The sequence below is a fragment of the Lycium barbarum genome, chromosome 12 (genome assembly GCF_019175385.1).
Source record: "Lycium barbarum isolate Lr01 chromosome 12, ASM1917538v2, whole genome shotgun sequence".
Taxonomy (NCBI): domain Eukaryota; kingdom Viridiplantae; phylum Streptophyta; class Magnoliopsida; order Solanales; family Solanaceae; genus Lycium; species Lycium barbarum.
The window spans coordinates 40,164,816-40,179,983 of record NC_083348.1 but is presented as its reverse complement, the minus strand read 5'-3'; the positions used below and the strand labels follow the sequence as shown (position 1 = coordinate 40,179,983).

Genomic DNA, 15,168 nt, shown 5'->3' with positions numbered 1-15,168 from the left:
GATTTTTATTAGAAGCAAAAATTAAATTGGGGAAATGAAGGTGGAGTAATATTTTAGATATGTGGTAAGCTATTCTTTAAGCCATGGATGTATCGGTTTATGATGGTTCTGCTCTTCTACTGTCAGCTTAATTAAGAGCTGCTCTTTTTTTCCCTCTCAATTGCTGTTAATCTTAGCTAAAAGACGGCATAATTAAATTAGAATATATATTAGCATGTTGCTACATTGAAGATGGAATACTATGTAAGTCGGATTATGTTTGATAGACACACTTGAGAAGGAGTTCAGGGTTTAATAGGAACAACACTTAGTTGAGGTGCCAAAATGAAACAAAAGCGCAAATTTAGGGGGCCGCATATGCATTAAGCCATATAATTATGAAAACTTTTGCTCCTAGTAGAACCGGATGAATAAATATTTCTTCAATCAAATATTGTCTAACAAAAAAAAAATCACTTTCTACTCGGAATTTGTTAGTACTTCTGTTAGGAACTATTCATCCTCTTGGCAGTTGTTTCGATCACATTCACTACATTTATCTCAAAACTATATATGTAGCTAAAACGCTATTAAATGTAGTATATATTTGTAGTAAATCTGTATCCATTCTAAAAAAGGTGTTGTGGGTGCAATGTATTCTCGCTTGCTGATTTCATAAAAGGAGACTTTTGGAGGCAATAATTAGCTAAACAAACGCAAACAAATTAAAGAAGCAAGAAATGTTTGGTCTCAATCATTGTTTGTGAATAGAATTCAGTTTGACTTATTCATTTGGGCTGTAGGCATCACTTGTGGTTTGGGACAAGAAGCAGCTGGGCAGTAGGCACCACTTGTAGAGGTCGATCCCACCGATGAGGCATTCCTATTAACAGGTAAACCGCCACAACAAATATGATATTTAGCTACGAAAATACTAGCTACGACGCAAAATTCGTCACTAATTATTCACTTTTCCTCCTTAAATACATGAGGCACATATTTTTCGTGATGAAATACAAAATTTCGTAGCAAAGTTTTGTCTCCTAAAATTTCCCTCCAAAAAATGAGTTGACACCATTTATTAAGTACTATTAGCCACGAATTTAAAGTTATTAGTGACACATTATTTTGTCATTAATGATGTACCCAATTTGTGACAAATTGATTTTCGTCCTAAAATTAGTTAAATTTTGGAGACAAAAACTTTTGTCGCAAAAACTATGTTGATACATTAGCGACAAATTATAATTTGTAGTTAATCACTATAAGTTTTAGCAACAAATTTTTATGTTTGATTGTGACCTTAGTTTTTGTCACTAATAACATAAACAATTAATGACAGACAATTTATTCTCTCTAATAAACATGCGACTTAGTGACAACAAATTTTTGTCACAAAATATGCAATGTTTTAAAAAGCGACGATTTAAAAGTTGTAGTTGAATGATTAACTAGTGGCGACGAAAAATATTCGTAGCTAAAATCAATGATCTTTGTTTACGATTGTTTATGGTGACAAGTTATCGATGTTCGAGTGTCTCCTTATAGTGAACATTTTCAGAAAAGCCAGGATATTTATGAAAAAGGGAAGCGGGGCGAAGAAAAAAGGAATGAGATGATGTTCCAAGTTGGAAAATTAGAAAAATTCAAGCGTTTAAAATATGTTATAATCATATTTAAATTATGGCTACTTTATTACAATTATAGTCAAATCTGCAAATCAAATTCAATTCCAGAATAAATTTCAAATACAATTTATAATTTAACCAAATTGAGATAAATTAATTATCCAATTAATTTATTAAGCTTCTTGAACTTGAACAAAATAACATATAGCCGTAAGTGGTCTCTCTCTCTCTCTCTATATGTGTATATATATATATATATATATATATATATATATATATATATATATATATATATATCACTTTTGTCACGACCTGGCTAGGGCCATGACCGGTACCCGGGGCTAACCACCGAGCACCACTCGTTCTATTACTCATTCTGTGTACAATCGTATTTCTTATGCTCATAATCGTAGGAAAACCATTTTCATTTGAAACATAATTACCTTTATATACATAAGTCCTTCGGCTATCAAAATAATGTACATACAATAAGGACATCGTGAGACCATACTACCCACACATACGCATCTACGAGCCTCTATTAGAGTACTAGACATATGGACGGGACAGGACCCCGTCATGCCCAAAACATATATATACACAAAAGAATAAATCAATGGCACCTCCGGAATAATGGGGTGCTCTCAAAATCTGCTAGTAGCTCCTACGAGTCTGGATCACCTCCCTGCCTACCTGTGGGCATGAAAGAAAACGGAAATCAGTACGAACATTGTATTGAGTATGTAAGGCATGAATGAAATGAACATAATAGAGAAATCATAAGACATAAGATGAAGATATAACCTGCGTAACTTTTAAGGGTGGATACATTTCGTACATATATCATATATAGTCATAGTACATGTATCATCATAGCGCACACATCATCGTGTCATATATATATATATATATATATATATATATATATATATATATATATATATATATATATATCATCGTTAACCCTCGTCCGGGTAACCATCATATGCCGCCCACTAGTGGTGTCATGTCCGGCCATATAGACACGGTGTAATCATATGCAGCCCACCTTCGCGGTGACATGTCCGTCCATCTAGGCACGGTGTAATCGTATGCAGCCCGCCTTCGCGGTGACATGTCCGACCATCTAGGACGGTGTAATCGTATGTAGCCCGCCTTCGCGGTGACATGTCCGACCATCTAGGCACGGTGTAATCTCATTATCATATACATCTCATAAAGCGTGCATTAGAACTCAAATACAAACTATAACTCTATCGGGGTGACGTAAGGTCGAGGACCTCCGATTCCATTATGGAGTAATCATAATCATCATACCTCACCTTGAAGGAACTAGCATCATAAGTTGGGTCTAGCAACAATGAATAACCTCAAAGAATCGAATAAGGATCATTAGCCTCGTGGAATTATCATATCATGAGCTTTAGAATCTTTAGGCTTAAACTCATCATCATCATTATCATATTCATGACATATCTCTTATCTTTATCTAATAAGTAGTTCTTAATAGTCATAGGCTCATAATTTCCGGAACGTAAGAAGGTCATGGGAGATAAGGAAGCCAAATCATAAAATATGTTTATCAAACTCATAAATAGCATCATCTTCACCATCGTTATCGTAGAACATGTCTCGTCTCTAGCTCATAAGAAACTCTTAAGAATCATGAACTCTCAACTTTTGGGATATAAAAAGGTCGTAGAAATATATAGAGAATGATAATATAATAGTCATGCCTTTATGAAAGAAAAAGGGCTAGCCTTACATACCTTTTCGTCTTTCTAACTTGTCGACTATACGCTTCCGTCCAAGTTCGTAACTCTACATTCAAAGTAATTCGTGCTATGATTAGATATTCAGAGACATACTTACGCTTAGGCTAAAGCTAACGAAAATTGGACAGCATTTCCTTTGTTTCTACAACTTTCCCCATATGATGTAACAACTCCCAACATCAATAACAACATTCATAATATCGTAATCAATAACTTTGTCAAGTTCGTCATTATCCAATTCCCACAATTTTCTCTCAAGATCATTCACAACGATGGTCATAATACAACATTACATTCATTCACATATCATGCTTCTCCAACATTCTTACTATTATTTATAACAGGGTTATACTCATAATACCTCAAGGGTTATGATTCATGTCAACTATTATTCAAGAACACCATAATTTCACACTTGAGCTCCATATTCCACTTTTATCCATAATCTAAGTCTATCAACCATTCAATATTCTGAATAACATGTAATGATCATGAAACTCACCTTTGATTGCGTAGGAGCAAGTTTTGGATGAAAATGTTTCACTTGAAGAAAAACCCTAGCTTCAACCCAAAGAGATTTCTTGACTCTAGCAATCCCTAAGAGCTTCCTTACTCTTGTTTTCCTTGGATTGATGATATTGATCTTTGATTTGCCTTGGATTTATGTTGATGAAATATGTAGAACCCTCTAGAAGTCTTGAGAGAGATGAAGAAGTGGAAAGAATGAGAAAATAAGAGTGAGAACACATTTATATACTTGAAAATAGCTCAACCCGTCGGGACTGATACGGACCCTTATACGGTCCGTATAAGTGTCTGTGGTTCACCATCACCGTAAGTGGTCTCTCTATCTCTCTCTCTCTCTCTCTCTATATATATATATATATATATATATATTAAAAGTACGAAGGCCCTTAGTGAAGTGTCGTTCATCTTTTTTACCCGTTACAAACATATTTTATACAACAACAACAACATACCCAGTGAAATCCCACAGTGTGAGGTCTGGGGAGGGTAAAATGTACGCAAACCTTACCTCCATCTCGGAAGATAAGGCTGTTTCCGGAAGACCCTCGGCTCAAGAGAAAACATGATGAGAAAAGGTCAGATAAGCTAGAACAGTTCAAAGCAATACGATAATGAAACTAACGAAAGCGAAAAAGCCATGATAAAGCAGTATGAGAAAACAGAAACAGTAGCTACCACAGATAAATACGGTAATCGTGGTACACGGACTAACATATAGTTGCACGAATCAAAGGATAAGAAAATGAAGATCAAAACTACGACTACTAGTACGACGGAATACTAGCCTTCTACCCTAATCTGAGTCCTCCATAGCCTCTTATCTAAGGTCATGTCCTCGGTAAGCTCGAACTGCGCCATGTCCTGTCTAAGCACCTCTTCCCAATACTTCTTCGGCCTACCTCTACCTCTTCTGAAACCGTCCATATCCAACCTTTCACACCTCTGCACTGGGGCATCTGTGTCTCTCCTCCTCACATGCCCAAACCATCTCAGTCGCTCTTCCCGCATCTTGTCCTCCACTGATGCCACTCCCACCTTATCTCAGATATTTTCATTCCTAATCCTATCTCGCCTGGTGTGCCTACACATCCATCGTAACATTCTCATTTCCGCAACTTTCATCTTCTGGACGTGCGAGTTCTTGATTGCCCAGCACTCCGCCCCGTACAACAAAGTCGGTCTCACTACCACTTTGTAGAACTTGCCTTTAAGCTTTAGTGGCACCTTCTTATCACACAACACTCCTGAAGCGAGCCTCCATTTCGTCCACCCTGCACCAATACGATGCATGACATCATCGTTAATATTCCCATCTCCTTGGACAATAGACCCAAGATACTTAAAGCTTCCTTTCTACAAACATATTTTATATTAAGCAAAATTGTAATTTATTGTTATTGTCTAATAATTAGGACATCGAAATCAACTTAAATTTTAGTTATTAAAGTTTTCCTTACTTGAACCACGTAAGAAATCCTAAGATTTAGGATTTCAATCAATAGAATTGTATTTGTACAAATTATTTTCTTATTTGAATTAAATAGCACAATAAAGATATCTCACATGTTAGAACGTCCAAAGAGGTCTTCTTCTTTTCTCACGTACTGTTTCTTGACTTTTGCCACTACAAATTGATTTTGTTTGGTATTTATTTTATGTTAAGTAAATTATTACCTTTTTTTTTTCAATTCTGATTATGTTTATTTTACTTTAGAGGTAAGTAAAATCAATAACTTATTTTTTCTTTTTGAATCTGTGGTAGGTGATTCGAGCATTAAGTCTTATGTTGTTTTCTAAAAAGCTTTTTCCAGTTATATCGACTCTCTCCGCTCTTGATTGTCTTGGTCAGTATTCTTGTTTAGTTTCTTATCTTTACCAACTGTTTATGGATTTTGCACCTTAAAATATAAAATTTACAGATATACATACTAATTTAACATAATTTTATAAATTCTATATGCTCTCGATATCAATCAATCTTTCAATTGAAGTTTTCGAATCCATACACCGCATTAGACACAAAATATATGTATCTACGGGTAATGTAACTTACTTTCATCACATGAATTGTCTGTCAAAGATTAATTCTATTTATTGGTGAGTAATAGCAACAATATTTGTCAGGTTTTAAGTTTGAAATCTCTGCGTAAGGGTGACGAGATTCTATCCACCCACCATTCTCTTTCGTGGTGATATACGATTTGTAGACTTTTACTTCGAGTCTAATTAAATTTTTAATAATTTTATTATTTGAATAAAAGAAAAAAGACGATAAGAAGAAAATAGTGATAATGATAGTAATGATGATGAGAATAATATGATGCTAAAGGTGCCTACGGGCCATTGTATGTACGTGTGCCTATGAAGGGCTATAATAAGACCCCGAGCATATGATGCCGGGTAGAATACATGTATATGAATATGTATAGAGTATGTATATGATTATGAAACGCGCGCGCACTTCTGCAGAAGGTACGGATAACCCTGATGCCTTGGTAGGGCCAGGTATGTATGACCTTGAGCCTTGGTTGGCCAAGTATGTATGAAACACCGAACCCTCGCGGTCAGGCATGCTATGTTTGTTTATATATATATGATATGTGTATGGTATCATTAAGAGTACGAATGTGCTATGTACATGAGAGGTAGATGATATGGGTACGAATAAGGATAAGGCTATGGAAATGAATACGGATGTTGATGTATGTACACCGATACGCACTAGAAATGGAAAGTTCCCATGTAAGGTAAGCAAGTACCTATGACGATGATATTACTGTTTCCCATCTTGTGCCAAATCTCATGATTGTTCATTATTCTTCTATATCGATATTGATCATGCTTTACATACTCAGTACATTCTTTGTACTGACGTCCTTTTGTTTGTGGACGCTGCGTCATGCCCGCAGGTGCACAGGGTGACAGACTTGATCCTTAGCTGCTTTATCAGAGATTACATAGCAGAGCTCCATTTCATTCGGAGCCGTAGCTTTTGGGTACTTATTCTTTTGTGTACATAATTATGGGCATAACGGGGTCCTGTCCTGCTCATGTGATATGTTATACTCTTCTTAGAGGCTCGTAGACATGTGTATGCGGTTAGATGTGTTTGTTCTTGTCGGCCTATATTTTGTATATTGTTTTGTTGGCCTCGTCGGCCCATGTACATTGTTGTGGCATAGATGCCTATGATGATATAAAAAATGTTGTCGTCTAATGGGACTAGTATGATGGATGACTAGAATGCATGATTTGATTTATGGCTCACCTAGATGTTATGTGAAAGTATGTCAAGGGGGTGCCCGGGTGGGACAGCACCGGGTGCTCGTCGCGGCCCCCTAGTTGGGTTGTGACAAAAGTGGTATCAGAGCAGTTCAGTCCTAGGGTGTGTCTACGAGCCGTGTCTAGTAGAGTCTTGGTTTATGGGTGTATTGCACGCCACACTTATAAACAAGAAGTTGCGGACATTTTTAGGAATGAATGACCTTCTTTCTTCATAAGAATCGTGCGATAGAGCTATGGTATAAGAAATTCTTGTTCCTAAATCGTGTGTTGTGTATTTCAGAGATGCCTAAAAAGAGAAAGACTACAGCAGCCCAAAAGGGCAAGACGGTGGTAGAAAAGCGGGCTGAAAGAGCACCGCCACCGGTAGTAGAGGAAAATGAGTCCCAGAGTGCGGCTCAATCCCAGTCCTCCCAGACAGTGCCTATTACTGAGGAGCATGAGGGAGCCTCAGCCCCAGCTCCAGCACCTCCAGCTCCTCCACCGGATGCCTCAGGCCAAGATGTGAAAAAGGCCATACACTTGCTTACTCAGTTGGTTGCTGCTCAGACTCAGCGGAAAAGTACAGGGACAGGTGACAGGGCTGTTAGTGCAAGGGCCCGTGACTTCATTACTCTGAACCTCCGGAATTCTTTGGATCAAAGCCGGAGGAGGACCCTCAGGATTTTATTGATGGTATGTTAAGGACGCTTTGCTTGATACATGTTTCAGACACCGAGTCGGTGGAGTTAGCGTCGTATAGATTGAGAGATGTCTCGATCCAGTGGTATACGGTTTGGATGGCTTCACGGGGAGCCAATGCACCTACCCCGGTATGGCAAGAGTTTGTTGATGCTTTTCTCCGACATTACATGCCTCCAGAAGTTCGGTGAGCTAGAGCCGATAAATTCTTAAACTTGAGGCAAGGTAGCATGAGTGCTCTAGAGTATAGTCTCCGCTTCAATTCCTTGGCTAGGTATGCTTCGGCCATGGTAGCGGACATGGGTGACCGATTGCACCGATTTGTGAAAGGCCTAGGGCCACACTTGATGGATAAATGTTTGACTGCGTCCCTCCAGGACGGTATGGATATTGCATGCATTCAGGCCCACGCTCAGAACTTAGAAGAAAGTTTGCAACAGCAAAGAAGTGAACGTGAGCAAGATAGGGGACATAGCAAAAGGGCCAGATCCTCAGGTCCGATGAGTGAGTTTAGAGGTGGGCACAGGCAGCAATTTCCTAGACATGCAGGCTATTCTATGACCAGTGCACCTCCGCGGTTTTCAGGCCAGAGATTTTGTTATATCCCGTATTTTGTACATTCGGATATTTCAAGATAATTGCGATAAGTTAAGGGAAAGGCTATATTTTTGATCTTGTTTAACACACAAGTTGTTTATGAAAATTATTGATGTGGAAATATTAAGAAAGACTAGGGGTAAAAAGGGAAATTCACAAGGTGGTTAATGGTAATATTGGGGAAGGCTAAGGCCAAACTTGGAATTAGGAAAATAATTTTTCATGAATCACAAAACAAAAAAAAAACAAAAAAATGGTCTTGAAATAAAAGGCCATGTGGCCGTCCAAGGTGGTGTGGGCCAAGGCCCACATGGAAGCTTAATATAAGTGTATAAAAGATGACTAATTAGATCATATTCATCATCTTCACCTTTAGAAAGTTAAAGAAACTTGGAGAAGAAAAAGGGAGAGCTATTCGCCAAGGAGACTAAAAATTTAGGTCCAAAAATCTTGATCAAAAAATATATTTTCTTCTAGCAATTCAACCAATTGGAAGGTCCTCTTTAACGTGAGATAGTTGTTGGAGCAATTAAACCACTTCTTGTTGCAAATTCATAACCCTAGCCAAGTGAGAAGTATGGTAAAAAGGTAAGGTTTAATCTCCTTTTCTATGTGTTAGAAATGATTTGTGCATGTTGTAGTATGTAGAAATGGATGAAATTCATGAAAATATGGATGTTATGTTGTAGCCGTGTAGGTGTAGGTGTTGTGTAGAAAGGTTGAATTAATTTTACTTAGTATTTTGGTTGTTGTTGTAATGGATTCTATGATGGAAATGAAAGTTTAATAATTCTAGTTGAAGTTGTAATTGTTGGAGAGTTGTTTTAGAAGCTAATGTGACTTTAATACCACTTCTTGTATTTATGGAAAATAATGTTGCTAGCATGTGAATTGTTGGTGAAGTTCATGAATTTAAAAGAAGGAAATGTGTTGTTATTGCTCTTGTTGCATTTGGAAGGTTCCGGGTGGAGTGGAGTTTTGGTTGGGTTGTTTTGAATATTGTGCGGATTGTTTGAAGTTTTCTTGAGTTGTGTTTGAATAGTTTCGGATTAATATTTGGGTGTGCGAGCATTGATGTTAGCTTGATTGTATGTAGTTGAAGTGAATGTAAATAGAATGCCGTCGAATTATGTAAAAGGGAGTTGCTAATGTTAGAATGCGTTTTGAATTAATTGTTGATGTTGTTAATATGGTTGTTGGTATTGTTGTTGATGATTTGGCCGAGTTGAATTCTCGGGGTTGTTGAATTTACAGGGGAAATGCTGTCGAAATTTCTGTAGACAAGTACTAGCTTAGGATTGAATTCCTAAGTACTTGTAGCTAACGTTTGGTATTTAATGACGTTATTGTAGATCTTGGGGAGTCCGAGACTTGAGTTGGGATTAGCTTAGGAAGCGAGCAAGGTATGTAAAGCTTACCCTTTCCTTCTTTTGGCATGTCCTAGTTGCAAGTAAGCTATGAAACGAGCCTCGGGGTAACTCCATTCATAAGATCCGAGCATGTCGACGATTTTTATTCACTTCTTGGTGTTAGTATTCCTAATATAGTCGAACTATGGTCTTTGTGGCTTTTGTATGATTAGATAACAAATATGTGTAAAGGATTTTTATTCCTAACAGCTTTATGTCGAAAAATGTCCGTAACTTTCATAGACGAGCTCGGATCGCTCCTATACGTTCCTAGAGGATCCTAAAGCGAATAAGGTCCATAACTTTCTTATACTAACTCGGATTGACTCGAAACGTGTTTATGATCTTCAAGCGTCGACTAGTGTATGTACCTATCGAGTCTTAAAAATTGATTTATGTGCATATAGTTTCTCACTACTTTGCTCGTGCATACTATTATTATATCTTTCGCCGAGTCCCGGGCCGGTTCTGTCATCGTGCGCTCTATGTTATATTCGGCAGTATGATGTGTTACGGTTCCCCGAGTCCCTCGCTAAGGGGCCGGGTACCGCTTATATACGGCGTTATGATGTGTTATGGCGTATGACGTGCTATGATGTTATGATGTGTTTCGGGGTTGTACGGAGATATGAAATCTTCTGGAGTATGATGTGTTGTGGCGCCAGCGTCGGAGTGGTGACCACGTTCCTGAGCCTTATGCATGATTTTTTTTTATGCATTATTTGTGTTTCAAAAACAAGCTTTTTGGTATACTGATCTCTGTACTCGTTTTCCATACTTCTTATTTCAGTTATGATCTTGATTATTGTATTTCATGCTTTATATACTCAGTACATATTTCGTACTGACCCCCTTTCTTCGGAGGCTGCGTTTCATGCCCGCAGGTACAGACGCTCATTGTGGTAATCCGCCAGCTTAGGATACCCATTCTACTACTTTGGAGTGCTCCCTTGATCCGGAGCCCATACTTTTGGTACAAATCTTTCTGTTGTACATATTTATGTGTATATGACTAGTTAGAGGTACGGCGGGGCCCTGTCCCGTCATATGCTTCTGTTGTTATTCTTAGAGGCCTGTAGACATGTATGTGGGTCATGGGTCGTTATTGTTCAGTTATATCTGTGTGATTTGCGTCTTAAGCGGTTCCATTTGCTGTGACAGCCTAAACGGCTTGTATGTATGTATACATATGTATATGTTTTTGGGCGATGTGTTTTACGACAGCCTTGCCGACCTCTGTGTGATACATTTGTTATATGTGACCGCTTAAGACGACATCTACCCTTTGTATCTGTATAAGTCAGTGTACGCCGAATATGGATAAGCCATTGGTATGCCGATTTTGGTAAATGAGTGTGTACGGGTGTCCAGCTCGGGCACTAGTCATGGCCTACGGGGTTGGGTCGTGACAGATTTGATAGATCGGCTCGTGCAGGGCCGAGTCAGAGTTATTCGGGGTCTCAGTTTAGAGATGATTCGGGTCAGGCAAGGCCACCCGCACCACGATGTTCCCAGTGTGGGAAGTTGCATTGGGGCCGATGCCAGATGGGTTCAGATGTTTGCTATTCATGTGGTCGACCAGGCCATATCATGCGTGACTGCCCTTCAGTACATGGTAGAGGTAGGACCCAGCCTTCAGGGTCAGTAGCCGGATCTTCATCTTCTATGCGCCCTATGGGGCCAGACTCACAGGCGCCAGTCAGCCATGGTAGAGGCAGAGGGAGAGTTCTCAGTTCTAGCGGTCCCCAGCACCGTATTTATGCTTTGGCTGGACGCCAAGATCTTGAGTCTTCTCCTGACGTGGTCACAGGTATATTGTCGGTATTCTCTCATGATGTATATGCTTTGATTGATCCGGGCTCCACATTGTCCTATGTTACTCCATGTATTGCGGGTCGATTTAAAGTCGAGCCGGAGTCGATCAAACCCTTTGAGGTGTCTACACCCGTGGGTGAATCGGTAATAGCTAGCCGAGTATAAAGAGATTGTGTAGTTGTGATATGTGACCGCCGTACTATAGTTGACTTGCATGAACTAAAGATGGTAGATTTTGATGTCATTATGGGCATGGACTGGTTGGCTTCTTGTTATGCCAATGTTGATTGTAGAATGAAAATGGTTCGTTTCCAATTTCCGGGAGAACCAGTTTTAGAATGGAAAGGGAATACGGCATCACCAAAAAGGTAGGTTTATTTCCTATCTAAAGGCGAGGAAAATGATCACGAAAGGGTGCATTTATCATTTAGTGCGAGTTCAAGATGTAGAAGCTGAGTCGCCCTGTTATATCCCGTATTTCGTACATTCGGATATTTCAAGGTGGACGTGGTAGGTTAAGGGAAAGACTATGTTCCAAAGTATTTCAATGTATAAGTTGTTATTAGTATGGAAATATTGAGAAAGGCTAAGGGTAAAAAGGGAAATTCACAAAATGGTTCATGGTAATATTGTGGAAGGCTAGGGGCAAAATGAGGAATTTTAAAAAAAATGGTCATGAAGTTACTAGGGCTGTGTGACATGTGAGGGAATATGTGTCCATATTTTTATTTGGTGGAGCTAAATTATGTGTATAGACCAAAGCTTATAAGGCAAGACATTAGTCATCTTTATTTTAATTTAAAGAAGCTTCAAGAAGAAGGGTAGGTGGCCACTTAGTATTGGAAGGGCTAAGTATATATATAAATAAGTGGGGGAAAATAAGACATAATCATCTTTCAAGACAAGAAGTTTGGAGAAGAAGAAAAAGAAAGAAGAGAAACATAGTAGTGTTCGGCCATGGTGCCAAAAATTTGAGTCCATGGAATTGATCAAGAAAAATTATTTTCTTCTAGTATTCCAACTAATTTGAAGGCCCTCATTAACATGAAGGAGTTGTTGGAGCAAGCAAAGCCTTTATTTGTGTAGTTCACAAGCCCTAGCCGAGTAAAGAAGTTGGGTGAGAAAGGTATGTGTTCAATCCTCTTTTACATATGTTATGGGTGGTTTATGCATGTTATTGTATGAAGAAATGGATGAAATTCATGTAATATATATGTGTGTGGGTGTTGGCCAAATAGTAGCTAGGTGGGTGAGATGTGATGAATTGATTTTATTTAGTAGTTTGATTGTTGTGTTGTGGATTCCATGATGTAAAATGAGGATTTAATGGCTTGAAATGAAGTTGTAATCGTTGTGGTGTCGTTGTGGAAGCTAATGTGACACTAGCATGAATTCTTATATTTGTATAAATGAAGTTGTTAATGTAAAATGTTGGTGGAATTCATGAATTTGGAAGTGAGACATTTGTTTGGAAGATTGTAAGTTGAGTTGTTGTGATTGAATTTGAAAGAAGGAAATAGGTTGTTATTGTTCTTGTTGGAATTGGAAGGTTTCGGGTGAAGTAGTATGTTGATTGAGTCATTTTGAATGCTATGTGAATTGAATTGCATATAAATGAAATGTCGTTAAATTGTATGACAAAGGTTGTTAATGTTAGAATGCGTCTTGAATTGATTGTTGATGTTGTTGGTATGATTGATGGTATTGTTGTTGATAGTTTGGCCGAGTTGAATTCTCGGATTGTTGATTGATGATTTGGGCCGAGTTAGATTCTCGGGGATGGTGTATTTACAGGGGACATGCCGCCGAAATTTCGGCAGATTATAAATGAATTCATTTGAAGGATTAAGACAAGTATATGGTGATGAATCTAATGATTGCGTCAATCTTCTTGAATGTAGACTAGCGATAACGAGCCTGGACAATTAAGCGTAGCGAATAGGACGTGGAACAGGTATGTTAAGGCTCGTCCCTTTCTTTCAAAGGCATGATCCCGATGTTATGATTTCATAATTGTTTCCATATTCTCCTTGTTTTCAAAAGACAGATGTTTATGATTTCAAGGCTTGATTCTTTTCCGACAACCCGTCAATGTTTTCCAAAAATGTTCATATTTTTCCAAAACAAAGGTCTATGGTATTGTAAGCTTTTATGACAGAAACGATGGATATGTTTTACAACGATATTGATGATGTCGAGGATGAGAATATTTCTATGATAACTATGATAAGAATGATTTCATGTTTAAAGGTACTTGGTACGATTACTGCTTGATTTTTTCAAAAATAGCTTCTGAAATGGTCGTAAAAGGTTCTGTACTTCAAACACTCATAACTTTCTTATACTAAGTCAGATTGACCCGAAACTTGTTTCTGAGCCTTCAGGTGTCGATTTATGTACGCTGTTATTCATTGCTAGTCTCATCTTATAATAATTGTTCCTTCAAGGTGAGACAAAGTCATGATGATTATTCCATAATGTAATCGGAGGTTACCGACCTTACGTCACTCCGATGGATACATGACTTTCTTTGGGCTCTCATGCATGCTGCTTATATGATATATGTATATGATATATGTATATGTATATGGGGGATATGGGGAAAAGGGCCATATGTTGCGCTATAGACGCATTGCCACCTGGTCAGTTGGCGTAATTTATCATCCTGGACGCGGGATGCCCGGACGCGGGACATATGTGGGGGAGCCGACGTTGCTCGGCGCTATGACATGTTCTATTTTCTATGTATATGAAAAAGAAATGTTTTCAAAGGAAAGCTAAGCATGCATGGCATCCGCCCTAAGAGGCACTCAGATGTACAGGTTACCCTTTTATCTCATGATATGCTCTATATCTATATTCTGTTGTTGTTCATAATTACATCTCTTACTATGTTACTATTCATGCCTTACATACTCGGTACCTTGCTCGTACTGACCCCCTTTCTTCGGGGGGCTGCGTTTCATGCCGCGCAGGTACACCCAGATGAGTAGAAGCTATGATAGAAGATGTTCCAGCGGAGTTGGCAAACTCCATTTGCCCTAGAGTGTTGCCGGGTCAGAGTACTATGCTATGATGTCTTGTTCGAAGTTAGAGACTTTGCAGACAGAGTCGTGGGTATAGAGTGTCGGTATTGTAAACGGCTCCACCAGCCTATGTGTCATTTTATGTTATGTTATAAAGTCTATACGATCATAAATTATATTTGAATTGAGTACGATGAAAAGAAAGATTTTGAAAGCTTTACTATGTATTTCATTATATTTGATTTAAGAGTTCAAAAGAGACTATGTGGGTAATAAGAGTCAGCGGGTTCGCTCGGCTCCGGGTATGGGGTCGGGTGCCCATCACACCCTAGTAAGATCGGGGTGTGACAACGCCCCACGCTGGATTTACAGGTTGTACTTTTCCCGTTAGTCCATAAGGATCGGACACCCATATTCCAGGACCATACAAGCCTGTTACATGAAATGC

General features: G+C 38.6%; 1 long non-coding RNA gene across 1 annotated transcript; it reads left to right on the top strand.

Moving 5' to 3' along the window:
- The first annotated feature begins 780 nt into the window (after positions 1-780).
- On the top strand, positions 781-14,914 carry LOC132622839 (uncharacterized). Its single transcript, XR_009576020.1, has 4 exons — positions 781-872; positions 9,823-9,873; positions 10,764-10,852; positions 14,670-14,914. It is a non-coding gene; the product is annotated as an uncharacterized LOC132622839 (long non-coding RNA).
- The last annotated feature ends 254 nt before the right edge of the window (positions 14,915-15,168 follow it).